The 12,705-nt window shown below is 43.8% G+C and overlaps 1 protein-coding gene across 2 annotated transcripts in view; it reads right to left on the minus strand.

Moving 5' to 3' along the window:
- The window catches only part of LOC147638626 (orotidine 5'-phosphate decarboxylase), a 53,778-nt gene extending 51,322 nt beyond the window's left edge, over positions 1-2,456 (minus strand). For both annotated transcript variants that reach the window (XM_086798548.1, XM_086798547.1), the window contains exon 1: positions 2,358-2,456. The gene's annotated coding sequence lies outside the window, so the exon portion shown is untranslated. The remainder of the gene's footprint in view (positions 1-2,357) is intronic.
- Between the last annotated feature and the right edge of the window lie 10,249 nt (positions 2,457-12,705).

The following is a 12,705-nucleotide window of genomic DNA, read 5'->3' on the forward strand; positions in this document are numbered from 1 at the left end:
CATCTCTCCGATATGGAACTTCATTACCTTGTTGATTCTTCAGCACAATCTTTGACACGGGCACGGAGATTACAGCAACTTTGTCATTCTTGTAACCTTGCCCTGATGAGTACAGTGATACAGTCGTATGAGCCTACTACAGCTAAAGAGGCTCTTGCTCTTCTTGAGTGGTGGGCGGCCATGGAGGCTGAGATTGATTCCATTGAGAGGAACATGGGAGCTTGTGGCCGGCCTTTGCATCGACAGGTCATTGGGGTCAAGTGAGTCTTTAACACCAAGTTTCATGCTAATGGATCTTTGGACAAAAACAAAGCTAGATTGGTTTGCGAAGGCGTACTCTCACATTGAGGGTGTGGATTATGAGGAAACTTTTTCTCCTATAGCTAGATACAGCACCATCGACACAATCCTTGCTCTTTCTGCTCATGAGCACTGGCCAGTTTACCAAATGGATGTCAAGTCTGCCTTTCTTAATGGTGACTTAAATGAGGAGGTGTATGTTGAACAACCTCAAGGTTTTCAGATTCTCGAACATGAGGGTAACGTGTACAAATTGCACAAAGCCTTTAATGGCTTGAAAGAGGCATCCAAGGTGTGGTATGATAAGATTGATGCATTCTTTCTTTCCCTTGGATTCCAGAGATGCCTGCTGATCTCTTCACCAAACCTCTTCCTCGAGATACTATTGATCAACTCCTTACCCGTATGGGAGTCGGACCCCCGTGCTGGAGCTGAGAGGAGGTGTTGGACATGTTTGTCCCCCTCTCGGGTTAGGCATGGCATTATGAGGACCAAAGATGCTTGGGTCTAAACCTAGTGGAGCTTCGCCGCCACTAGGAGGAGACCATGCTCAGATGGCACCCAGGGATTCAAAGGTAGCAAGATGCCTTTCAGACATCCATTGCAAACTTCTTCGCGAATCGCATTGCATTTGCCCATGCCAGAGAGTACCATCCAAGATTTGGGGGGTTCAAGGGATCATACTAGTCAAAGATTATACCCCACCCACTCACGGGATCTTATCGCGTCATGCACACATGGCGCCACTAGTCAGAGCATGATCCCATCCAAGGATCTAGGCCTTCCGCCTATCAGTTGCAGATCTTGGACATACTCCACCGCCATGGAGAGGTCACTCCACACGCAGGCGACACCATCAAGCACTACGCTCGATTAAGGAGGAGGATGGTACTATCACTGGATGAGGAGATCTGGGACACATTCCCCAAGTTTCTCCGGCCATCTTGTTCAGTACCACATGTACATGGGAGGCCCGAGTAGTACACGGGCCTTCTTTTCATTTCATAATACTTTTTGTTTCCATGTTCAAGGCCTACACCTGGAACTTTTGTATCACATGTGAATCTCATAGACCCATTGGGTTTTTTGTGGACTTTAATAATCTCTCTCTCTCTCTCTTCTTCTCTCTCCCTCTCTCTCTCTCTCTCTCTCTCTCATGCTTGAAGACCGCATCAAGGCTTTGAGAACAAGTCAAACCACACGCTTGAGATTGATCAGGCAGAGGAGATTATTGCCGAGGTAAAGGAGAAGAGATGAAAGAAGAGGCGAAGGGAGAACTTGCAAGAGACCGTAGGCAATAGAACTTTCTTGCTCTCTCTCGACTCTATGTACACAGGTAGCCAGTGCCTGTCAGGTGTGGAGAATACTCTCCTGCCACGGTCAACGGGGGCTCCCATAAGCTGGTTGTAACCTCAGAGTGCTAGCTGTCATCGGGTGGGAGCCAAAGAAGTCAAAACCGGGTAGCATCACATTGGACCGGCGTCCCTGTCCGCAACCTCAGCAGTCTCTCAGTGGTGCCGCATCTCTAGCAAGAAAAGTGAGGCACTTCTAATCTCTGCAGTGAATCACCCGTGATAGGAGACAAACCTTCTCTTAAGAAGCTCCCTCATATCTCATAGTAGACTAGGCATCTAAATAGGTAGTGCTCCTCTGTCTCTATCTCCCCAGATGTACATAATCTCCCATGGAATACCCCCTGCCCTGCCCAACTCAACGATGAGAGGGCACCCTCAACTGACAAATATGTTACATCCACATATATGTATGTAGCATATGTGTGTATGTATGTATGTATACATGTGTAGATAGATAGACTATCGAAAAAGATTCTGTCAGAAAGTGGGAAAAACTGAATGAATCACAACGAAAAAATTGCTCTCCAGGCATACAGTACTTGCAGCACATGCTCTGTTTTGTATTAAAGCAATACGCATCATTAATCACTTTACTCCATCAAAATTAAGGGTGATCAGCTAAGCTTAACTCGCCGAATTGAGACTATGAAGTGTAGCTCTAAAAATTTAGTCTTCAGACGGAGAACTGGAAGAGGTGGTTACCTGGCTGGATGAGCGATAGAGAGCGGCATGCAGATCATGATTTATAACGAGTGAGTGACGTGTTTCTTAGAAGCTATATTGTGATGGTGTTGATCAATAGTTTCTTTGGTACCTCCTCTTTAAAAATGTCATTTTCAATATGGTGTATCTTCAAAATCGTGTTTTTATTTTTTATTTCTTTTTGGGATCTTTTTGTGCTCGTGTGTGTGTGTGCTTTCATGCAGTTATCAACAGCCAGCAGGTTTTGAACCCAGCACCTCCTACATGGGACTTCAACACCTTATCGCTTGTAGCGATAATTGCAACAATAGCGCCCTCGCCTCCCATATGCCATATATGGATGATTCGAATCCACCCTTGTGGCACGTTTAATTCAGTACCCTCTCTCAGTGTTCATTTAATGATAGCAAAAACTCTTGGCTTCAGTAGTGGTGGTAAGTTTTAGCTTCAATTTGCTCATGGTGAGTGTCTCAGCGAGAAAGGGGTAATTGTAGAGAGTAGTTACCGGGATCCCATCTACATATATCCAAAGGTAATCCCAATTTCCCACCACCTCATGTGTCGGTATTAGGTGCATAGAGGGTGTGATAACATGAATAGTGTAGGGAAGGGCTCTAGTGGCCATGCATATTGACAGACTTTGGGTGTGAGACACGAGTGCCATGTTATTTTTATGTTGGGTCCTATCACTTCTAAAGTTCTCAACTTCTCGGCACTCACCATACAAACCCTTACCTATAGTCTCATCCACATGGTTGGGCCCTATCACTTCTGAAGTTCTCAACTTCTCGGCACTCTCCATACAAACCCTTACCTATAGTCCTATCCACATTGTTGACACAAACCAACCCCTCCTACCATCACCTAACTTCTAGCGTTATCCTAACCCTGTACATAGGTGCCCATCTAGACTTTCCTGAGCCCTCCATCGTCAATTTCACCATTGATGTTGTTGTTGTAGCATGCTACATCGGCCTCTTGTGCTTTGATTTTCCTATGACATATACTTTTGTATTTCTATAACTCTTTGGCATCTATTCACCTTGTTATCTAGCATCACTTAACAAACTTTCAATCATAGTAAGATGCACCATCCACTTAATTTTTTTCTCATTGTAGCGATTAGCAAGTGAGTGAATTTTTCTGATTCGTTGGTCCTAACAGATATGTCCTTAAATTAAACAAAAGTAGGACACTAAATTACACATGCTTGTTTAAAATTCATTATCTTTTTCACCCAAATATCATAACAACAATTTTTTAAATACTTCAAGCTCCTTTATACAAGTGGCATCACTACATTAGTTTTATCGGCAAATTCCATTCGTATATTTTTTTGTCTCACTTTTTGGGTTTGTGAGGAGTGGGGTGTTTTTTTCAATCAAAGCTCCATGGTCAACATAATTAGATATTGGTCATTAATCTCTTTTCATGGAAAGACTTGTAAATTTTCATGTAAACTTTTTTTAATGTTCTACATTTGTGACAACTATTAGGATTCGAAGTCGTATGGGTACATATCATGTGTCGTCCCATCATGTGTGTGTGCCATGGTTCTTGTGTCCCCTCCTACCAATGCCCACCATCAACAATGACTGCCATCTTCAACGTAATCTTCAATTCCCACAATCACCTCTACGAATTTGCATGCTTTGTTCCCATCTACTTCGCGCCATCAGCCCACTTATTAGTTTCCACCCGCTTTTGCCCTTCAACTGCCACGCCATACTGCTCATGTTGTGGATGGTAGCTTTGCACATGCCTAGATTCTCCCTCGCCATAGGCCACCTACGTGCTCTTCTGTGTTTGTGCCACCCTGAGTGCTACTCTCTAGTGCTGCTGCCTTGTAGCCACCTATTATTCCCATCAGGCTCACCTCCTCGGTGTGGATAGCTCTGCTAGTCCCCGCTACCTTGTTGACCTTCTATGCCAATACCCACTTTGCACTTCTAACTTGTTCTTTGTAACCCAAGCGACGACATCAACTCCCATCTATAGATCCACATCGATAGAGAAGGACATGTTTTAAAATTTAGGGCTTTTTTGTTGAAAAAAAATGAAAATTGTCAAATTAACACTTTTGCAATTACAAACATTTGGGGGTTTTTATAAAAGTTTAGCCCATTGCATCAAAATTGCTAGTCTTCATGAACAATTGAAGCTATAGTAAGCCAAAATTTTGGGGGGTTTGCCAAAATTGATCTCCAGAGCCAAAATTAAAGTGTGTGGTGAGTTCAATTTTTTGGGCTTTCCCAAGATTAGCACTTCCCAGCCAAAGTAACATAAATTGAAGGGTCATGTGAGCTTAGTTTTTGTGGCTTTTTAAAAATTGACACAAAATGGCAAAATTAAGGCCTTCTGCATCAGTCAGCTTCACCCCCATCGATACTAGAGGCAGCACTACCACCTTGAGGCATTCTAGCAGCACTAGAACTGAGCATCGAAGACACTTGGCTTCATCGACCCCATTGCTCTAGGTGACAGTGGCTTGAAAACAACGTCGCAAAAAGGCGACACCACCAGTATCAAGGGGGGAATCTTCTTGACATTCTCGTTCAATTTCCTATGTATGTGAGTGTCAAGGGTTCTATGTGTGGGATATCCCCCAAAAACCAGATGTAATAATCTCTAGTGTGTTTTCCTACCTTAATGTTATAAAAGGCTCATTATTTCTATCATACCCTACCTAGAGCAAAGGGGGTCAATCTTTGAGTAGACTGATGTAACTTAAAGTTATGTATGGGCAAGATCCATTTGCACACTTAACTCTGATTTGTTGTATCATGTAGGTATGGTCACTGCGATCTTTTGCATCCTGTTGTGCCAATGAGCCCAAATCATCATGCCTATTAAAGGTCTAGCTCAATTTGTAGGATTAACTATGATCTATAGTATCACATCAAGTATGGCCACTATGATCTTTGGCATCATGTGGTGCCAGTGAGCCCTTGATACATCTCCACACCTTCACTCTCCAAAGGGGGTTTGTTAGGATTTAAGGTCATATGTGTACATGTCCATCATTCACATAATATCTAGATATTTATACCTGCTTAACGTCGTTACTTATGTCATGCAAGAGGACCTTCAAGGTTATAAAAGCATTGTACTTGGTGCATCTAAAACATCACATCAATCACTCATTCATTGAGTCATGCAATATTTTCTCTGTCTCTTTTGAGTATACCACATCTCTCTCTCTCTCTCTCTTTTGAGTATACCACATCTATGTCTCTTTTGAGTATACCACATCTCTCTCTCTCTCTCTAATTCTCTCTTCACATACTGTCACGTAGGCTGTAACGCCTGTGACCGACGCGGCAGACCGGATGGCCATGTCCGGGGTTCAGTGGGAGAGGACGCCCATGCGGAGTCATGGGCGGCCAGGCTAGTGTGGACGGCAGGCCACACACTATATAGCCTGGGGGATGAGGGGCAATCCTCATTCTTCCTCTATGGCTGGGTGGTGAGCCAGAGGTCGTCCCCTCTTGTGGTAATGCCCGTAGAGCGGCGTTACGGGAATGTAACACTGGTATCAGAGCGTGGTTCGAGGGGATCGTGAGAGTCCGCGCGTGACCGGGGGACCAGAGCCCACTCGATGGTTTTCGACCATTCGTCTCCTTATCCTTATCTCGAATGGAGGGTGTGGAGGGAGGCGGCCCATGGAAGAATGGAGGGGAAGAATTCTCACTCTCTCTCTCTCCCCGTCACACAGAGCATATTGGAGGTAAGCTTCTCGTTTGTTTTCCTGCGTTGAAGCTTATCTGCGAATAAAATTTCGTTTAATTATCGTTGAAGCTTAAATCGTGAGCTTGTCTGGAACGAAAATTTTGGAAAAAGACTGTGTGTGGGGGAGGTGGGGGGGGCGAAGAGTAGCCCCACTGTCTGCGAAAGCTTTGTTGAAGCTTGTGTGTGGGGGGGGGCGAAGACCACCAGCCCACGATGCTATGAATGACCAGGCGGCGACGGCGTTTTCGTTGACCTGTGTGTGGGGGGGCGAACAGCAGCCCCCTACCTCACGAAGAGCACAATAACTGAGGAAAAGATGTGTGGCATGAAAATGCGTTGTGTGGCCTGCTGCTGCTGAAGGCGAAGACCACATTAAGCTGGGCGAATGGATGGCGGGCGGGCGGGCAGAGTTGACGGCCCTGCTGAGGCCCGGCCAGGCCAGCCAGGCCTAGGCGGCCAGCCATGGGCGGCCAGCCAGGCGGCGGCGCCGACCAGCCAGCGGCCAGCCAGGGGCGGCGGCGGCCAGGCAGCCACAACGCCGGCCAGCCACCAGCCCAGCAAAAGCCACGAGCAGGGAAAAAAAACATATATTTTAATTGTTTATTTTTTTTATTAAAAATGAAGCGGGCGGCCAGCCCAGCAGGCGGCCAGCCAGGCCAGACTCGGCCCTAAGGACACTCCCCACCATGGGCGGGCGGCCATGACCGAAGCGGCGAGGGCCGGCCCGGCCCGTTATTTTTTTTATTTTATTTTTTTTGAAAAAAAAACAAAACACACAAAACAACGGCACATCCCACGAAACAAATCCACACGGTCGTCGTGTCATATGGTCGTAGTGCATGTTTTCCATGAAAGAGACCCACCGCACACGGCCGTAGCGTCGCGTGCTAAGAGAGAGACAAATCCCACGGCCGTAGTGCCGAGTCCTTCGAGAGAAAGCCGTTCTATGGCCGTTGTGCCTAGTGAACACGTCTATGACCGTAGCACCTCGAAAGTAGCACATTTGGTTCAGAGAGACTAAATTTAAGCTGAGCATAGACTTAGTATTGACATCAAAGTCACGTAGTTTGGCTCTAGTGTAAAAACTGCGGTGTGTTTTACTTGGGCTAAGAGGACTGGCAATGGCGTCAGTTGTTGTGCCCAAATTAGACGAAGTGCTTGTCACGAGAAATCAAGGTAAGCCTAATTGAGCCGTAGTGCTCATAACCCTTCACAATCTTTTGCAGATAATTGTGATAAACTTTGGCAAATGAGAACCATGTATAAGCGTAGTCTTGATGTGGTTATGCCTTGTGTCCAAACAAGTTGCTTACTGTTTGTAGCAACAAGAGAGCTTTGGCCTGTAGAGGCAAGCTGGCCCTTGTTGGTAGTAACAAAATAGTGTCACTACTTGGGCCTAGAGATTAGTGACTAGTTTGATTTAGTCACGTGATTGCCTGGTAAAAGTAATCCCTAAGGGGCTAGCAGTGTTGCTAGCAGTACTCAATTTGGTTTATCTAGGAGTATTAATCTGAGGGATTACATACGCCTAGATAATAATAGCAGATTTAGGATTGATTTGTAGAAATCAAAGGTAAATCTGAAGGGGTATAGTCTTGAGATGTAATGCTCAATGCCCTTATAGAAGTTGATCGACGAAGAGAACTATTCTTAAACTTACTAGCATGGTTTTCTCTTCTTTTTATTGCCATGCGTCGACATCCCACTGCTCGAGAGTTTGTGGTGATCTTTCGAGGGGGGAAAGAGCCTTTTTATATGTCACATCAATTGGTTTGGTGGTAATTTGATGGTATGGGACATCAAATTCTCACAGAATTGATTGTAGTCTTGGTGGAATGGGACGCTAAGGCTTGTGCATGTAACTTGACTCTTTGGCAGGTCTGTATGTACACTTGTCTGTAGTGATAAAGTGTGCAAGATAAAAATTTAAACTTTGAAAATTACCAAATATAGCCATAAGATGGGATAAAACCCAGTTACAGAGTTCGGAGAAGCTCTAGGTAGCAAGACCATGATGGTGTGCTAGTGCTAACAGAGTGATTTAATTCTGGAGTGATCTAAATCTAGAGGTTAGCAGTAAGACTAGTTTGGTTGGACAGTTTCATGCATGGGGGATGCCCTATAGCATTTTGCAAGCGTAGTCTTGCCTATGTTCAACATAAGTGTGCGATTGTGAGCACATTTTAGTTGCTACCATATGAATTTGGGAAATATATTACTTTCCTACATAAGCAATTGTAATATTGCATGACAGGCTATTTTGCTTACAAAGTTCATGTGCGTGTAAACCCTATAAGTCGTAGGACCCCTTGGGAATGAGTGGAGCATTTCTAAGATTTAATAAGGTTTTACATGGCAATAGTGAGTAGTATCGCACTCCAGATGAGCCTGGTTGTTGTTAGTATCGGATCCGACATATGTAGTGTACATAAAATCGGGCTGAGTTAGGATAGGAGGCTAAGCCGGAGAGCTTAGTGGTAAATCCTACTGTATCTGGTGAGTTTTGACTTAACCGGAGTGTTAAGAAGTAAACTCAAAGTCTGGGGCTGAACTGGAATGTTCGGAGGCAGACATATCTTTTGTTAAATCGGAGAATTTAGCAAAAGATGAGCTTGGGGTGAACCATGGTACCCAGGAAAAAAGCTCTTCACACTAAAATAGTGCACAATAATTTTAGGGTGATAAAAATCCATCGCAGGAATGTTTTACAACTTTCCATAGATGATAAATGAAGACCATGTACTTTACGGAGTTAAAGTACATAGGTGGTGACTTCGGCGCCACATTTTTTTGTAGGAAGTCACCAACGGTGTGGTTAGGTCAGCCGAGACTCCACAAGACCTATGCACTAGTTTTTAAGTTGACCTCTATGATAAGGACGTCCAAAATTCGTGTTGTAATACCAGAGATTGTACTGCAATGTGCAATGAAGGGGTCAATTTGTGTAGTCACTTCTTAGCAGCAAGTGACTTAAGCATCTTGTTATAGATGGTTGTATATGGTACTCCCACTCGGGGGAGGTACGCCATTGGGTATGGAGTTACTCACAGACTAGTATGGAGCTACTAGTGTGATGATAGTGGTACGTAGTTACTCACAACATTTTAAATTACCGAACCACAATCCATGAGTATCGAGGTACTCATAAATATGTTGACGTTGCTCAAATCGAGGGACCGATTTGTTCGATGGTATGGAATAAGCAAGGAGAGTGGAGTAACTTAAAGTTACACATCACTAGTCCTAGTGAGTTGTCGAGGCCATCCGTAGTTTGATAATCACCTCTACCTATCAGATAACATTCAATTTTGCAAGCCCTGGCATTTAATCCGTAGTGATTATGAGTTGGGTGTGGGATATGGTTATGAAGTTCTTACAAGAGTACTCGTTTATTTGCTTGTCATTGGTTATAGCTTGGTAGAAATTGCCACCTGTGATGGGTAGGTAGCTTTGCCGCTATAATGAGGAGGCAGCAAATAATATTCTCATAGTTATACTTCATACCAACACCAAACAGGGATAGGATGAAATTCCTAAGTTCATCATCACGAAGTACTGTGATGTTTGCATTTATATTGAATGTATGATGTAATGAGACATTGAACTTGTGTAATTACCATCAATTATCTAGCAACCTATGGCTTCGCAGAAAGCTCAGTCATTATCTGAGGATTGATAATGTGGTTATTTGTAGTTTGGAATTTTCTTGATAGATGGTACAACCCACCCACATGATTCATAAGTGTGTAACCACTTATGAAGGGTAATAATATGCAACAATGAAGCACTTTGTTACAAGTGTGAAACCACTGATCTGTTGCAAAGCAGTTTATCAATAGTACCACCATATGTGCGCAGACACTATACCACATCTTCGTTGCAAGATGTTTAAAAGTTTCTTGGAAGGACTCAAGAATATAACATATGATATTAAACACGGTCTAGATTTGTTCTTGGACCTATGACACTAGCGCGTAGTCCGCTTGAGAGTAGAGTTTTTGAGGACAAAAACCTTTCTTGAGGGAAAGGAGGGATATCCTCAAATATCACATAAACTCGAATAGTTGTGTGAGTCCAGACAATACTTGAAGGGATGTGTCTGGTAATAGCAACAAAGAGTTGTAAGTGATTGGATGTAACTCCAGACACCCGTAGTGGTGCAAGAATCTTTATCAAACATCTCCACATACTATATGGTCTGCGCGCATATATAGTATGGCATAAGAGATAGGAAGTTTGATTGTTATATTTGAATGGAAATTTTCAAAATTTATATTTACTCTGAGTTAGAGTGGAGTTTAACCATCCGTAGATTGATGGTAGTTAGAAACTCAACAAGATTCTAGAGCATATGCTTGTGCAAAGATGTTAATCTAAGAGAGAAAGTATCTCTCAGCTTTGGAACTAATCCTTGTGATGCATAATTAGATTGGCTCTAGTTTATTGCTCCTATGGCCGTAGAGCTTTCCAAGGAGAAGTTTTAACAAGTTGGTGATGCAACATGGTAGCGTAGTCTACAAAAATCTAGTAGTATGGTCTAAGAACTTGCGCTACTAGAGTGCTCTCCAATACATTAGCTTCTATGCTAATGACATGATGCAAAATCAAGGCATGAAATTTGCCTTAAGGTTTTGGTTGAAATACCAAATCATGGCTTGTGTGAGCATGATCCTATCTTTACAGAGGTCTGGCGTGCTGTACGCGTACGCACTTTGTCACAGCTGCGCCCACCTTCCTCGCCGGCACGTAATGCTAGTCCGGAAAAACTGGCCGTAGGTGCGGTGGGTAGCGAGGCCAGAGTTAGTCCGGAGAGGCTAGCCGAGTCTTCGAGGTATAGTTTTGATAGTCCAAGTGCGGGTCATCCTGGGATTCAGAAGACCTATGCACTAGTAAAAAGACAGTTTTATTGGCCTAGTTTGTTTAAGGACATCCAGACTTACGTGCTGAAATGCAGTAAGTGCCAGGTCAATAAACATGAACGTCTTAAGTTGGAGGACTACTCCATCCACTGGAGATTCCTCAAGGGAAATGGGAAAGCATTTCCATGGATTTCATTACCGGTTTACCCAAGACGAGTCGAGGGAATGACTCGGTGTGGGTGGTAGTGGACAGGTTAACTAAAATGGCAAAGTTTATCGCCACGAAGAAAACTGTAAAAACGCCAGAGTTGGCAAAACTCTTTATTGAACATCTCTACAAGCTATATGGCCTGCCCGCAGATATAGTGTCAAATAGAGATAGAAAGTTCAACAGTCATTTTTGGAGGAAAATCTTCAAAAAGTTGGATACTACTCTGAGTATGAGTACGGTAGATCATCCGGAGTCTGATGGTCAAACAGAAAGGGTTAACCAAATACTCGAGGATATGTTGCGTTCTTATGTTAGTAAGAAGTAACCTAATTGGGAAGAGTACTTGCCCTTATTGGAGTTTGCCTATAACAGATCCAAACACTCAACGACTGGATTTACACCATTCATGTTAATGTATGGATTCCAGCTGAGATCTCCGATGGCTGTAGGCCTAGAAAAGGAGAAGATTCAATCTGTCAAGGTTTTCCTTGAAGATATGAATGATATGCTCAGAGCCGCATGTGAGAGCATTCGTAGTGCTCTCACATGCGGCTAAAACTTAGGATCGCGCTAAAACTTATGCGGATAAAGGACGAAGAAAGGTGACCTTTGCAGAAGGTGACTTTGTATTCCTCAAGGTTCCTGCGCAGTCAGAAACCATGAAAACGGGAAAGTGTGATAAACTTTCTCCGAAGATATTGTGGTCCTTTTAAAATCCTTAAGAAGATTGGGGACGTAGCATATAAACTTGAGTTACCAGAGAGTTCTCAAGTCCATCCTGTCTTCCATGTCAGTAAACTGAAGAAATCAGTTCACGGGTTAAAGAACACAGTTTCTCCAGAGATTTTGGTGGACTTGATAGAGCCACCAAAGATACCACATGAATCTGAAAAGATTCTATAGTATCGTGACAGACAAACCCGACATAAAGTGTACCAGGAGGTACTTGTTAAATGGACAGATAGGGATGAGGAGTAGCAACCTGGAAACGCTGTAGTGCAATTTCCAAAAGGTTTCCCCAGTTTGTTTTTGAGGACGAAAACTCTTCTTAAGGGGGGGGTAATGTCACGTAGGCTGCCCATGCAGAGTTATGGGCGGCCAGGCTAGTGTGGACGATAGGCCACACACTATATAGCCTGGGGGATAAGGGGCAATCCTCATTCTTCCTCTATGGCTGGGTGGTGACAGAGGCCGTCCCCTCTTGTGGTAATGCCCGTAGCGGCGTTACGGGAATGTAACACATACCATGGAAATCTTCCACACACCATAGCTCTTTCTCTTTTGGGCTACACTTCTCACCAACAACAATCCTAGTTTGATTTTATTTGAGAATATTATTTTGTGTACAATAATTAATGGTTGTCATATCACATTTGACTCAGTAGGTGGGAGTGGGCACCATGAACCCTTTTTTTTGAATGTGGAGCCGTAACGCCTGCACAAGCATACCAAATTCCATGTCTTCTTTCACAAGTTGGTAAATGAGACAGACATTGAGATAGTGCAAGGCATGGTGTAGGGCACTCTCACCACCACACGATCACCCCAT

Source organism: Cibotium barometz, chromosome 5, assembly GCF_041138505.1.
Source record: "Cibotium barometz isolate CiBa-2024 chromosome 5, ASM4113850v1, whole genome shotgun sequence".
Taxonomy (NCBI): domain Eukaryota; kingdom Viridiplantae; phylum Streptophyta; class Polypodiopsida; order Cyatheales; family Cibotiaceae; genus Cibotium; species Cibotium barometz.